The sequence below is a fragment of the Hyla sarda genome, chromosome 7, assembly GCF_029499605.1.
Source record: "Hyla sarda isolate aHylSar1 chromosome 7, aHylSar1.hap1, whole genome shotgun sequence".
In the NCBI taxonomy this organism is placed as follows: domain Eukaryota; kingdom Metazoa; phylum Chordata; class Amphibia; order Anura; family Hylidae; genus Hyla; species Hyla sarda.
Window position 1 is genome coordinate 107,299,063 of NC_079195.1, and position 16,397 is coordinate 107,315,459.

Here is a 16,397-nt window from a genome sequence, read left to right on the forward strand (position 1 = left end):
TGCACATGGCAGATAATAAAGTTTTTTTTTAGCAGCAGCAATATTTTGAAAGTTAGGGAAAGCACTGGCCGTTTCTTAGCACGTATGATTCGGGTGCAGCAGGGGTCCATGGCCATTCTCTGTCTCTGCAATGGTGCTGGGTTTCTGGTGCAGGAAGATGCTAAAATTCTTGATGTGTTGGTCTCCTTTTATGAGGAGACGTATTACTCCAAATTGTTGCATGAGGATGTTATTGTGTATCAATTTGTTTCCTCTATCCCGGTGGCAACCCCGTTGCAGACCTAGAGAGACTTCCTGAACATACTTATTACTTTGAGAGAGTTGGAGGAGGCCCTGGGTTATTTGCAAAATTACAAAGTCACCATGGGTGGATATCCAATACCCAATGAATATCTTAAACAATATAGTGATTTACTGCTTCATTAGTTTCTAGAAGTTCTGCAGGGTGCTGAAGTTGAGAGGGGCTTACCTACTTCTATGTCAGAGGCAATTATAGTACTATTGCTGAAGCCTGGTTCTTACCAACCAATCTCATTGTTGTGTTCAGATATTAAACTGTTGGCTATGGCGTTTTCTGTGGAGTGTGATGCGTCATATGGGCTTCGGTCCTCAATTTCTGAAATGGGTTCAGTTGTTATACGCGGCTCCGGGGCCAGAATCAGGACTAACGGTCTACTCTCCCACTCTTTTCCCCTGGGTAGAGGCATGCGCCAGGGGTGTCCCCTGTCCCTCTTTCTTTTTGCTATAGCCATAGCACCCCAAGTCGTGTTGGTTCGATCATCAGCAGAGTTGAGAGGATTCCGATATGGTACCCTAGATGAACGCATAGTTCTACATGCTGATGATATGCTTCTTTTCTTGGGTGATGTGGTCTTTGTGTCCTCCACTTATTGGTTTACATATATTGATGTGTCTTTGTTGTGTGTCAGCCTTAATGTGTGGTGATTCTTTTGTTTCATGTTTTTTTTTTTCTTTTCTTATTTTCCTTCCCTTATAGCCCGGTTTGATTTTCTCCTACTCCTAATGTGTCTTCCAAGGCTTATCTTTTTCTTTTCTTTTTTGGTGACTGCTACACAGGTTATAACATGGTGCTCTAGTTTATATTTGTCATAAGAACCTGGGGGGAGGTGTCATTCGTGGGGGTGGGGGGAAGGGATGGGGGGTTGTTTTGATTTGTTCATGTGTGTTTTTTATGTTTTGTCAAAAACAAAACAAAAACCTTAATAAATCTTTCTAATTAAAAAAATTTAAATATTGATAAAGGGGATTTCTACAAATAAAAAACAGAGACTAAGGATCATAAATGTTCCTAATCTCTGTACCTGAGACAAGGTTGTGTTATATAAGAAGCTGTTCATAGATGATATACTTATTAACAACACATATATCTTCATGTATAAGGGAGAGACTATGACATTAGTGTTGCTCACGAATATTCGCAATTCGAATATTATTCGCGAATATCGCATATTCGCGAATTCGCGAATTTCGCGAATATAGCGCTATATATTCGTAATTACGAATATTGTTTTTTTTTTTTTTTTTTTCCCACAGTACACATCACAGTGATCACCCCTCTCTGCTTCCAGCTTGTGTGGTGTAAAGAAGGCTGTAATACTACTGTGTGAGACTGGCGTGCGAAAAATTAACATCACATATATCTTCATGTATAAGGGAGAGACTATGACATCTCTACAGATCTAGATTTTACATCTAGCCTGATTGTTATCAGTAATTAATATAAATATTAATTACCTGTCTCATGGTTCCTTTCTTGCAGCTGACGAGGGTATATGTCACGTTCACCTTCTCATCGGGCATCAGTCACCTGTAAAAAGACACCGGTATGATAACATGCTCCTAATACATGCTAGAGACGCTAATATATATATATATATATATATATATATATATATATATATATATATATATATATAACACTCTAGGGCCAGAACTACTTATCTCAGGGATTATGAAACCTGAGATAAGTAGAAAAGGGAACAAAAAATAAAGAAATAAAGAAAAAGGAACAAAAAATACATAAATAAAGGAACACATTGGGATCTAGAGGATTTTTTCTAACTTAAAACGTTTTGTACATTTTAAACATTTTTTATAAAATATTTTATCTAAATTTTTTAATAATATATAAAACAGTTAATCATGTAATAGGAATGTATGCCTTTTAATTCTCAAAGGGGGGGGGGTTGAATTATTTTATTAATTGTTTTATCCCTCTGTCCCTCCTCTTTTATTCCCCTTGTCATCCTTGTCCACCCCTCACCCCTGTTAACCCCCCCCCCCCCGTCTCCCATGTCCACCCCCTTTCTCCCGAGTCCACCCTCTTGTCATCCATGTCTACCTTGGCCAACCCTGTCCAACCCCTGTTACCTACGTTCACCATCTCCGTCCACCCCTCTGACAACCCCCAACCCCCCGTCTACCTCTCTGTCACCCATGTCCATTCCCTGTTCTCCCCTCTGTCCCTTTGTCACTCCTGTCCACCCCTCTTTTACCCCCTTGTCACCCCTGTACACCCCTCTAACCCCCTATCTCCCATGTCATCCATGTCCACCTTGGCCACCCCTCTGTCACCCATGTTCACCCCCCCATTCTCCACCCCACTGGTCACATCCTTGTCACCTATGTCCATCTGTTCTGTCCCTTTGTCACTCCCTACGCCCACCTATCACCCATCTAGACTCTTCTACACCCATCTGTCAACCATGTACACCCCTATGCACCCATCCTTCACCCCTACAGCCCTCTCTCACCCCCTACAACCCCCTGTCACCCATGTACACTCCTCTACACCCCTCTGTCATCCATGTAAACTTTTCTACACCCCTCTGCCACCCATGTACACCCCTCTCTCACCAGTGTACACCCCTCTGTCACCCAGGTACAACCCTCTACACTCCTCTGTGACCCATGTACACTCTTCTACACACATCTGTCACCCCTCTATACCCCTCTTTCACCCATGAACACCCCTCTGTCACCCATGTACACCCTGTATCACCCCCTACACCCCTCTGTCACCTATATACACCCCTCTGCACCCCCTACCCCCCTGTCACCTATGTACAGTCTTCTACACCCCTCTGTCATCCACATTCACCCATCTATCACACATGTACACTCCTCTACAACCCTCTGCCACCCATGTACACTCCTCTGTGTGACGATGATGGCCCGGACCAGATGAAGACGAAAAGGGAACGACGCTGATTAGAGAAGACACCATTTGTGAGTTGCTGTATAAAGCAACACTGTAATCTACATACCCACAGATAAATAGATATTGTGCATTGTGGCTTTTCCCCCTTTTTTTCTCTTTGCTCGTTAACTTTGGTAGGGGCGCTACGAGAAAATGTTTGTCAGTGTTCTTATTAACATTATATTCAGCATTCTTTTTAAGTGTTTTTAATCACCCATATACATCCCTCTGTCACCCTCTACACCCCCTGTCACCTATGCACAGTCTTCTACACCCCTCTGTTACCCACGTACATCCATCTATCACCCATGTACACTCCTCTACACTCCTTTGTTACCCATGTACACTTCTCTTTGCTCCTCTGATACCATGTACACTAACCTACGCTATTGCACTGGCACATCACAAGGGGATTATCATGTGTAAAAAAGAAAAAAAAAAAAAAAAAAGCTATCATACATATGTTAACTAAATGTATATATTTGGATGTTCCAGATCTTGCAATGCCTGCTGATGTATTCACACAGAGGCATATTCATAGTGTAGGGTCCGTCCCAATGAGATCACCTTACCGTGGTGGGACGGTTCAAGCTATTTGGCCGCCAAATTGCAAGCTAAGTATCTCACTATTTCATTACTGCACCATAGCTGAATAGCTTCTCATGTTGTATCTATATACTCATGTTTTATCTATATCTTTGTGCTAGCAGTGTGCTGCTGTATTCTCCTGTTGCAGTATATTTAGCCCAGCAGCCTGCACCTGTAAGCCAGGTCCGTATAATAGTTTGGAATCAATAGTGCTGGCCAACTTATTTCTTGTTTGTATCACACATATGGGGGAGTGGTTACCTCCATGTTGGTTCTTGCACCCCACCCACCTCTATCAGGTGTATATAAGGTGATTTGGATGTTCCAGATCTTGCAATGCCTGCTGATCTATTCACACAGAGGCATATTCATAGTGTAGGGTCCGTCCCAATGAGATCACCTTACTGTGGTGGGATGGTTCAAGCTATTTGGCCGCCAAATTGCAAGCTAAGTATCTCACTATTTCATTACTGCACCATAGCTGAATAGCTTCTCATGTCGTATCTATATACTGATGTTTTATCTATATCTTTGTGCTAGCAGTGTGCTGCTGTATTATCCTGTTGCTGTATATTTAGCCCAGCAGCCTGCACCTGCAAGCCAGGCCCATATAATAGTTTGGAATCAATAGTGCTGGCCAACTTATTTCTTGTGTTTATATATATATATATATATATATATATATATATATATAACAAAAATCCAATGGGAAGCAAACAGCGGCACTCCAGCAGTTTCAAGAAGAAGAAAATTCCTTTATTCACCCATATGGTGCTACGTTTCGACCCACTTAATGGTGTCTTTATCAAGCATATATACATATGTGTGTTTTATATATGTGTATATAGCATGTGTTTTTTTTTTTTTTTTTTGAGGGGGAGCTTGGCAGCATTTCATTCTTGGCTCCAGGCGGGAAATATGAAATTATAGTGCCGTACTTTCATATTTCTGTGAGCTGGCCGGCTCTCCTCCCCAGCCACCCACCTACCTCAGCCACCTACCCACTAGCTGGTTCAACTACAACTCTCAGTATGTTCTCACTATAAGAGCATGCTGGGTGTTGTAGTCTTGCAACAGCTAGCCGGCACCGCCCAGGTGATGGAGTTGGGGGGGGCCATTGTAAGTTGAGGGATCTCTGTAGAATGTGTTGCCAAGTCTAAGATATGGTAAAATCTACTGCTTGGTTCCCTCTAACTGGTTAACGAGCAAGGACATGCATACACGTCCTTGTGCCGTTAATGGGGTATGACGCGGGCTCCCGACTCGAGCCCGCGTCATACCAGCTTGCCCCCAGCTGATTCTTGTATCTGAGGACCGGCGTTAATAGCCGACATCGTGGCAGGCTATTAACCCTTTAGTTAAGCAGACAGCAGCATCTAAAGGTACCTTTAACTGCTCCCTGGTGGTCCAGTGGGGTGGCAGGATCAGGCTTCATCAATCGAGCACAGAGCACACAGATCCATGTAGTTCTTTGGAACCGCATTGATCTGTATGAGGAATCAAATGATTCGTCCTAAAAGTCCCCTAAGGGGACTAAGAGGGTAAAAAACACACACATTAACCCCTTCCTTATTAAAAGTTTGAATCACCACCCTTTTCCCAAATTCCATATAAAAAAATATATAAACATAATAAAAATAAACATATGTGGTATCCCCGCATGCGTAAATATCCAAACTATAAAAATATAAGGTTAATTAAACCATACGGTCAATGGTGTATACGTTAAAATATTCTAAATTCCAAAACTGTGTATTTTTGGTCATTTTGTACACCCTAAAATATTTATAAAAAGTAATCAAAAAGTCAGATCAAAACAATCATGATATCAATAAAAACTTCAGATCGCAGCACAAAAAATGAGCCCTCATACCACCCCATATATGGAAAAATAAAAAAGTTATAGGGGTCAGAATAGGACAATTTTAAACATTACTAATTTTGGTGCATGTACCGTATATACTCGAGTATAAGCCGACCCGAGTATAAGCCGAGACCCCTAATTTCAACCCAAAATCCCAGGAAAAATTATTGACTCGAGTAGAAGCCTAGGGTGGGAAATACATCATCCCCCCCTGTCATCATCCAGACCCCCGTCATCATCCAGACCCGTCATTAACATCCTCATCATCATCACCGCCGCCTGTCATCATCCCCTTGTCATCATCCCACACATCTCCCCTTCATCATCCCCTTATCATCCCACACATCCCCCCTTCATCATCCCCTTGTCATCATCCCACACATCCCCCCTTCATCATCCCCTTGTCATCATCCCCACCCCCCTTCATCATCCTCTTGTCATCATCCCACACCCCCCCCCATCATCATCCCACACCCCCCCTTCATCATCCCACACCCCCCCTTCATCATCCCACACCCCCCTTCATCATCCTCTTATCATCCGCCCTCAGTGGTCTTCAACCTGCGGACCTCCAGAGGTTTCAAAACTACAACTCCCAGCAAGCCCGGGCAGCCATCGGCTGTCCGGGCTTGCTGGGAGTTGTAGTTTTGAAACCTCCGGAGGTCCGCAGGTTGAAGACCACTGCGGCCTTCAACATCATCCAGCCCCCTCTCATCCTCCTTTAGTTCTGAGTACTCACCTCCGCTCGACGCTGGTCCGGTCCTGCAGGACTGTCCGGAGAGGAGGTGGTCCGGTGGGATAGTGGTTCCGGGCTGCTATCTTCACCGTGGGCGCCTCTTCTCCGCGCTTCCGGCCCGGAATAGAGGCGTTGCCTTGACAATGACGCAGAAGTACGTTGGCAATGAACGCACCTCTGCATCGTTGTCAAGGCAACGTGACTATTCTGAGGCAGGGCCCGAAGCGCTTAGAAGAGGCCTCCCCGGTGAAGATAGCAGCCCGGAACCACTATCCCACCGGACCACCTCCTCTCCGGACAGCCCTGCAGGACCGGACCAGCGCCGAGCGGAGGTGAGTACTCAGAACTAAAGGGGGATGAGAGGGGGCTGGATGATGTTGAAGGCCGCAGTGGTCCTCAACCTGCGGACCTCCGGAGGTTTCAAAACTACAACTCCCAGCAAGCCCGGACAGCCGATGGCTGCCCGGGCTTGCTGGGAGTTGTAGTTTTGAAACCTCTGGAGGTCCGCAGGTTGAAGACCACTGCGGGTGGAGAGTTCACTCGAGTATAAGCCGAGGGGGGTGTTTTCAGCACGAAAAATCGTGCTGAAAAACTCGGCTTATACTCGAGTATATACGGTAGTTATAATTTTTGATAGTAGTAAAATAAAGAAAACCTATATAAATTGGGTATCATTGTAACCATACGGACCTACAGAATAAATATATGTGGTCAATGTTATCAAAAAGAGCACTGCGTAGAAACGGAAGCCCCCAAAATTTACAAAATTGTGTTTTTTTTCCAATTTTGCCCCCCAATTTTTTTTTTTTTACAGGATTCACCATAAATTTTGTGGTGAAATGATTGTTGTCATTACAAAGTACAATTGGTGGTGCAAAACATAAGCCCTCATATGAGTCTGTAGGTGCAAAATTGAAAAAGTTATGATTTTTAGAAGGCGATGAGGAAAAAATGAAAATGCAAAAACAGAAAAACCCGTAGTCCTTAACCTCTTCAGGACATAGGGCGTATGGATACGCCCTGCATCCCGAGTCCTTAAGGACCGAGGGCGTATCCATACGCCCGTGGGAATTCCGGCCCCCACCGCTAGCCGGTTGGGGACTGGAGCCGGATGCCTGCTGAAATCGTTCAGCAGGCATCCCGGCATATCGCCCAGGGGGGTCATTATGTCCCCCCATGTCGGCGATCGCCGCAGATCGCTGGACAATTCAGTCCAGCGATCTGCGGCGATTCCGGGTCAATCGGGTCTCCAGTGACCCGGTGACCCGGAATTACTGGCTGTTCGGGGCCGTCTCTGACGGCCCCGAACAGCCAGAGCCTGCAGGGGTGAGGTGGCACTGGTGCTACCTCACGATCGCCCTGATTCGTCGGCCGGATTACCGGCCGACCAATCAGGGCGCCTGCTGCGGGTGTCACTCCCGCACCCGCTCCGCCCCTCTTCTGGAGGACGTGAGCGGGTGCGGGACGTGCACCCCGGGTGCTGGGGACCCCGATCCCCGGCGCCCCTGTTGGGATCGGGGCCCCAGGAGCAGCTGCGGCGGCGGAGACGACGAGGGACTGACCTGTGCGGCGAGGATCGTTGGAGGTGAGTGACAGCCTCCTGCTGTTGCTTAGCAACAGCTCCCAGCATGCAAAAAGGGCATGCTGGGAGCTGTAGTTATGCAACAGCAGGAGGCAGACCACCACAACTCCCAGCATTCCCTTATGGGCATGCTGGGACTTATGGTTTTGCAACAGCTGGAGGCACATTCTTTCTATGGAAAAGTGTACCTTCAGCTGTTGTATAACTACAACTCCCAGCTTGCACAAACAGCTAAAGTGCATGCTGGGAGTTGTAGTGGTGCATCTGCTGGTTGCATAACTACAACTCCCAGCATGCCCGTTGGCTGTCGGTGACTGCTGAGAGTTGTAGTTTTGCAACAGCTGAAGGCACACTGGTTGTGAAACTCAGAGTTTTTTTTTACCTAACTCAGTGTTTCACGACCGGTGTGCCTCCAGCTGTTGCAAACTACAACTCTCAGCAGTCACCGTACACCATGCACCGTACATGCTGGGAGTTGTAGTTTTGCAACAGCTGGAGGCACACTGGTTGTGAAACACTGAGTTAGGTCACAAACTCAGTGATACATAACCAGTGTGCCTACAGCTGTTGCAAAACTGCAACTCTCAGCAGTCACCGACAGCCAACGGGCATGCTGGGAGTTGTAGTTATGCAACAGCTGGATGTCCCCCCCAATGTGAACGTACAGGGTACACTCACATGGGCGGAGGATTACAGTAAGTATCTGGCTGCAAGTTTGAGCTGCCGCAAACTTTCTGCTGCAGCTCAAATTGCCAGCGAGAAACTACTGTGAACCCCCGTCCGTGTGACTGTACCCTAAAAACACTACACTACACTACCACAAAAAATAAAATAAAAAGTAAAAAACACTAAAAAACACTACGTATACACATACCCCTACACAGCCCCCCTCCCCTCCCCAATAAAAATGAAAAACGTCTGGTACGCCACTGTTTCCAGAACGGAGCCTCCAGCTGTTGCAAAACAACTCCCAGTATTGTCGGACAGCCGTTGACTGTCCAGGCATGCTGGGAGTTTTGCAACAGCTGGAGGCACCCTGTTTGGGAATCACTGGCGTAGAATACCCCTATGTCCACCCCTATGCAATCCCTAATTTAGGCCTCAAATGCGCATGGCGCTCTCACTTTGGAGCCCTGTCGTATTTCAAGGCAACAGTTTAGGGCCACATATGGGGTATCGCCGTACTCGGGAGAAATTGTGTTACAAATTTTGGGGGGTATTTTCTGCTTTTACCCTTTTTAAAAATGTAAAATTTTTGGGAAAACAAGCATTTTAGGTAAAAAAAAAATTATTTTTTTTACATATGCAAAAGTCGTGAAACACCTGTGGGGTATAAAGGTTCACTTAACCCCTTGTTACGTTCCCCGAGGGGTCTAGTTTCCAAAATGGTATGCCATGTGGTTTTTTTTTGCTGTCCTGGCACCATAGGGGCTTCCTAAATGCGGCATGCCCCCAGAGAAAAATTTGCGTTCAAAAAGCCAAATGTGACTCCTTCTCTTCCGAGACCTGTAGTGCGCCAGCAGAGCACTTTTCACCCCCATATGGGGTGTTTTCTGAATAGGGAGAAATTGGGCTTCAAATTTTTAGGGGTATTTTCTGCTATTACCCTTTTTAAAAATAAAAAATTTTTGGGAAAACAAGCATTTTAGGTAAAAATTTTTATTTTTTTTTTACATTTGCAAAAGTCGTGAAACACCTGTGGGGTATTAAGGTTCACTTTATCCCATGTTACATTCCCCGAGGGGTCTAGTTTCCAAAATGGTATGCCATGTGTTTTTTTTTTTGCTGTTCTGGCACCATAAGGGCTTCCTAAAGGTAACATGCCCCCCAAAAACCATTTCAGAAAAACGTACTCTCCAAAATCCCCTTGTCGCTCCTTCCCTTCTGAGCCCTCTACTGCGCCCGCCGAACACTTTACATAGACATATGAGGTATGTCCTTACTCGAGAGAAATTGGGCTACAAATACAAGTAAAAATTTTGTCCTTTTACCCCTTGTAAAAATTCAAAAATTGGGTCTGCAAGAACATGTGAGTGTAAAAAATGAAGATTGTGAATTTTCTCCTTCACTTTGCTTCTATTCCTGTGAAACACCTAAAGGGTTAAAACGCTGACTGAATGTCATTTTGAATACTTTTGGGGGTGTAGTTTTTATAATGGGGTCATTTATGGGGTATTTCTAATATGAAGACCCTTCAAATCCACTTCAAACCTGAACTGGTCCCTGAAAAATACTGAGTTTGAAAATTTTGTGAAAAATCGGAAAATTGCTGCTGACCGTTGAAGCCCTCTGGTGTCTTCCAAAAGTAAAAACACGTCAATTTTATGATGCAAACATAAAGTAGACATATTGTATATGTGAACCAAAAAAAATGTATTCGTTATATCCATTTTCCTTACAAGCAGAGAGCTTCAAAGTTAGAAAAATGCAAAATTTTCAAATTTTTCATCAAATTTACGGATTTTTCACCAAGAAATGATGCAAGTATCGACAAAAATTTACCACTATGTTAAAGTAGAATATGTCACGAAAAAACAATCTCGGAATCAGAATGATAACTAAAAGCATTCCAGAGTTATTAATGTTTAAAGTGACAGTGGTCAGATGTGCAAAAAACGCTCCGGTCCTTAAGGCCAAAATGGGCTCCGTCCTGAAGGGGTTAAGGGGTTATTGGTCATACATAAGATCCAGCATAATGGTTAAACATACATAATGTAAACATAAAATCTTGTTTTATGTTATAACAGGAGGTGTGTGTGTCTCTGCTGGAAGTGTCATGTTGAAAGTTCAGAGATCCCTGATATTACTTTCCTGTCATCCCTGTTAGGCTAGGATTCCATTTGGTTTTTCACAGAAAAAAACGGCAGAAAAAACGCCAGTGCAACTTCCAGCCACTCACAGCTCTGCGGCAAATATGAATAGGTGTATATATACGGCAGTGCAGCAGGCCATAGAAGAGCGTCCGGCTGCATCTATAAATTATACAGAAGGATCGCAACGGACCCAGGGCAATATGTCAATTAGTACAGGTACTACTACTCCCATCATGGAACAGTGTGTTCCATGCTGGGAGTCGTAGTACTACCTAAAAAATGTAAAAAAAAATAAAAATGAGAAAAAAAAGTGAAAAACACACACTACATTTTTATTATTGTTGGCTACATTTTTAGTGTACTGCCCGCACACACAAATTGATCCCTGTTTAAAAATTAATAACAATTTCATTTTGCTGGAAGTGTCTCCATCACTTTTTTGGAAAAGTATAAAAACTTTAAAAAGAATAAAAACCGCCTGCAAAAATGTCAAAGTTAAAATCCACATGGCGTTTTTCTTGGTGTTTTTTTTTTTATTTCATTGAACTTCTATGGGAGAAAAGCGCCATGATTTCAGGGAACAAAACGCCATGGGCTCAACATTCTGCGATTTTGCAAAGCTGCCAAGGAGCTGAAAAAGAGTGGAAAAAAAACGCCAAACTGAAAAACGCAAAGTGGAAAAATTATTTTGCGATTTCTCATTGATTTACAGCTAACATCTGCCCACAGCGTTTTTTGGCCAGTATAACGCCATGCAGCAGAAAAAACAAGTGGAATTCCAGCCTTACTATGTCACAGACACTGAAGATATTTAGACATTTAGGTGCTTTTGCCTTTACATGTATGCAACACTACAAATATGAATATACAATACTTCCACCCCATCTCTTTATGTAATAGAATTGAATAGACAGCATATACTTGGTCAATTGTAAACATCAGCAAAGTGTATAGTTAAATAATTAGATTGAAATCTATTTACATTAATATTTTGACACATTATATTTAATAGATCTAGTCATCATTTGCAAGTCTAGCACTCTGATCTATTCTGATTAATATTTAGGATTTTTTTCTTACCTCTGCTCTCTATTTGTGCGCTTCCTCTTTTTAATAACCATGAGCAAACTCTTATGTATTCCTTAGTTTAGTTAAAGGGGTACTCCCGTGCCCTAGCCTTCTGAACATCCGATTCAGATAGCTTGGCGTAGTGGCAGCGGTCGTGATTTCATGGCCACGCACCTCGCAATGTCATGCCATGCCATGCCCCCTTCATTGATGTCTATGGGAGGCGGCGTGACAACCATCACACCCATCACGCCCCCTCCTATAGACATCATTGGAGGCGGTGTGGTGTGACGTCATGCGGGGCGTAGCCATGACGTGTGCTCCAAGCCTTCTGATCCGGATGTTTAGAAGGCTGGGGCACAGGAGTACCTCTTTAAGTATGTTAGGCTTTATTTCAGGGTTCTGACATTTTTAATTGTGGCAATAGCACTAGACACTAAGGAAGGCAAGGACCATCCATGATTGTCATAGACATGGTGGAGAAAAATTTCTCCATGACCTGCTGTCAATTGGATAGATCCCTGAATCAGCATTCCACATTAAATCCAGTATCGTCAAATAGTCAGGTGTAATACACAAATGTATGGTGCTGAACCACCTGAAAGTGTCCTCAAAATTGTCTTATGTATTCCTGGTCTATACCTGGAGTAAAGGGAATCTGGCAGCTGTATTTGCTGAAAGCAAACTTTACTTTTCCTGGAGCTGATGGTGGTAGCCAAACTTATAAAAACGTCTTTGTATTCATCAGCCAAGTGTCAAGGCGGCTGAGCCACTTGCTCTCCCCTCTTAGCTCCTCCTTGATTGACAAACAGGGCTCTGAACATCAGTCAAGGAATGCCTGGGAGGTGGGAGCAAGCGGGGAGGTGTGCAAGGCTGTGGCCCTTCAGCAGATTGGCACCGCTTCCTTGACACTTGGCTGAGAAATAGAAAAGTGGTTTTATACATTTGGCAACTATTATCAACAATTTTATCTATGCAATAGTGTCTGCAGTTCTTTGGAGCAAATAGATATGATAAATTCCCTTTAAAGGGGTACACCGCCCCTTGACATCTTGTCCCCTATCCTAAGGATAGGAAAAAAGATGTCTGATCACGGGGGTCCAGCCACTGAGACCCCCCTGCAATCTCTGGGCCAGCACTGTGCTGTTCTATGTACTAGTCGTCATGCGCCTTCCCATAGACCTGAATAGAGGGGCATGGTGACATCACAAACACGTAAGCCCCAAGCTTCTGTGTTCAGATTTCGATGGTGCCGGCCAGGGATCGCGGGGGAATAAAATGTCTAGGGACAGAGTCAGTGGCGTTGCCAGGGGTGGACGGGGGGGAGCTGCAGACCGCACCGGGTGACAACCTCTGGTAGGGTGACACCATGACCCAGGTGTGTCCGACCGTCCCTGTCACTGTTCTTGTGAGCTCAATCTAGAGCGAAGAGTGCTTACAGACACAGGGATGACAGGGATGGTCGGAGTTCTGTGGAGTTCGGCAAGCAGCAAGAGCTGCTGATCAGTACGGAGGATACAGGAGCTCAGCAGTGCAGAGAGCCTTCTGAGGCAGGTAAACAGGGGGCAGGCACCATCCCTGTTCAACCCCCCAGCACCATCACTGGTAAACACTGATAAAGATAGAGAGAAAGATAGATCAGTGTTTTGTGGTGGCCCAGTACAGGAGATTTTACTCCGTACCTTTGCTGCCCTGTCAGGCAGCCTCCTTCAGTGTCCCCTGGGCCCCTTGCACCCAGGGGCGGACTGACAACACTCAGGGCCCCTGGACCAAATAAAGCAAGGGCCCCCAGTCGGCCCCTGGCCGCACCTCTGCCCCGCCCCTATTCTACCCAAATCCCTCCTCATGCACCACTTCTACATACAAAATAAAATGAAATATATATAACGTAGGTAAGGTAATTTTCAGTGACCAAGAATACCTGTATATAAGGAGTAAATATATACCACTACACAATAACTGGATAATACCAACATACTGTACTGAATTAAACCACTATATACACACACCAGTATTCCCCCATACAGTTCCCAAATAGCGGTAGATACCAGCTGTACATAGGATCTGTATACCATATAAGTGATTATATACAGGGCCATATAGAGATAGACACCAACTGTACGCAGGATGTGTATACCAAATAAACGATTACAATTACATTTGAGGACTCACAATCAACATTTTTTCTGATCAGTGTCGTCCTTATTCGTTTTCTTCTCTGTCCACATTAGACCGCCATGTTGACTTCTTCAAGCCAGAACATATGTAAGACAAACATGTTACACTCTGCATTTTAACAGTGCCCTCCCCTCCTCTACACAATCTCCCCTTCTATAGGCCTCGAACTGTTATAATGCCCTCTTGCACAGTAAAAGGGCAGGTAGGTAGGTAGCCAGTTAGGTATGTAAGAATGTGTATAATTAGGTAGCCTGGTATATAAGTATCCAGGTAACTAGCTAGATAGTTTGTCATTACATCACTTATTGTACCATAAAATTTATGGCGAAAGCAAATATTGTAGCAATATTTGTGGGTCGAATTCTCTTTTAAAAACAGCACAGTTTGCAAATTTTGGAGGGGTTTGTTACTACATAAAAATGATACATTGGCCCAGATTTATCAAACTGTGTTAGAGAAAAAGTGGAGTGATTTTCCCAGAGCAACCAATCACAGCTCAGTTTTCACTTTACCAGAGCTCGTTAGCTGAGCTGTGATTGGTTGCTGTGGAAAAATTCCTCTATTTTTTCTTTCACACAGGTTGATAAATCTGGGCCATTATCTTTATGATAATAGTATATTATTCCAAGGATACCTACATAATATAGGTTTTGTATTATTTTACTACTTTTAAAAACGTATAGCTTTTTGTAGGAAAATGTGTATGTTTAAAATCATCCTCTTATCCCTATAACCAGTGGCGTAGCTATAGAGGTCGCAGAGGTCGCCATTGAGGCCGGGCCCCATAGCACGGGGGGCCCGCAGGGCCGCAGGTCGGGCCCTCAGGCACAGCCCGAGGTCCCGGGCCTGAATGGGAGGCTTGTCACTGCCAGCACCAGGCCCGGTGCTAGCCTGAAATCCCACCCCCCAGAGCAGGCCTGAAATCCCACCCCCAGCACATGCAGGCAAGCACTGTCGGCTACCTCGCCGCCAGCGCAACGCTATCTCCGCCGGGACCCAATCACAGGCCTCAGCGCTGATCTTCATGGCAGCGGCCGCAGGTAAGGAGGTGGTGGAGCGGCTGTGAATGGGTGACTTTGTGGTCCGGAGGTGCGGAGGGTTGATGGACGTGGAGGTGTAATAGAATTTGTGGTCCGGAGCGGAGGAGTGTGTGGGGGGTTCTAGTGGGGGCTGAGTGTTATTGATTCTGTGGTCCGGGGGGGGGGGGGGGGGGGATTACGTTCTGCCATCCTAAGTAATAAATAATGGTATCTGATTTTTCATGAGGTGATCATGATGTATGAATGATGTGTGTGTGTATATACTGTATGTATGATGTATGAATGATGTGTGTGTATGTACTGTATGTATGATGTAGGAATGGTATGAATGATGTGTGTGTATGTACTGTATGTATGATGTAGGAATGGTGTGTGTGTGTATGTACTGTATGTATAATGTAGGAATGGTATGTGTGTGTATGTACTGTATGTATGATGTAGGAATGGTATGTGTGTGTGTGTGTGTGTGTGTGTATGCACTGTATGTATGATGTAGGAATGGTGTGTGGGTGTGTGTACTATATGTATGATGCAGGAATGGTGTGTGGGTGTGTGTACTGTATGTATGATGTAGAAATTGTGTTTGTGTGTACTGTATGTATGATGTAGGAATGGTGTGTGCGTGTGTGTGTGTGTGTGTACTGTATGTAGGATGTAGGAATGGTGTGTGTGTGTACTGTATGTATGATGTATGAATGATGTGTGCGTACTGCATGTATGATGTATGAATGATGTGTGTGTATGTACTGTATGATGTATGAATGATGTGTTTATGTACTGTATGTATGATGTAGGAATGGTATGAATGAGGTGTGTGTATGTACTGTATGTATGATGTAGGAATGGTATGTGTTTGTGTACTGTATGAATGATGTAGGAATGATGTGTGTGTATGTACTGCATGTATGATGCAGGAATGGTGTGTGTGTGTGTGTGTGTGTACTGTATGTATGATGTATGAATGATATGTGTGTGTGTACTGTATGTATGATGTATGAATGATGTGTGTTTGTGTGTACTGTATGTATGATGTGTGGAGATGTATTATGTGGGGGAGATCTGGAGGCGGCAGGTGTATGTATATGTGTATGTATGTATTATGCATGTGTGGGGGGCGGAGGCGGTGTGTGTATGTATGATGTGTGTATGTACTGTATGTGGCAGTATTATATTGAGGGGGTGCAGTAGGAGGCAGTATTATATTGAGGGGGTACAGTGAGTGGCAGTATTATATTCAGGGGGTACAGTCGGAGGCAGTATTCTAGTTAGGGGTACAGTAGGTGGCAGTATTATATTCAGGGGGAACAG

At 44.4% G+C, this 16,397-nt stretch overlaps 1 long non-coding RNA gene across 3 annotated transcripts in view; it reads right to left on the reverse strand.

The window, feature by feature from the left end:
* LOC130282284 (uncharacterized) overlaps positions 1–16,397 on the reverse strand; it is a 69,213-nt gene that overhangs the window by 44,952 nt on the left and 7,864 nt on the right. For all 3 annotated transcript variants that reach the window (XR_008846319.1, XR_008846320.1, XR_008846321.1), the window contains exon 2: positions 1,756–1,828. This is a non-coding gene — a long non-coding RNA (uncharacterized LOC130282284). The remainder of the gene's footprint in view (positions 1–1,755; positions 1,829–16,397) is intronic.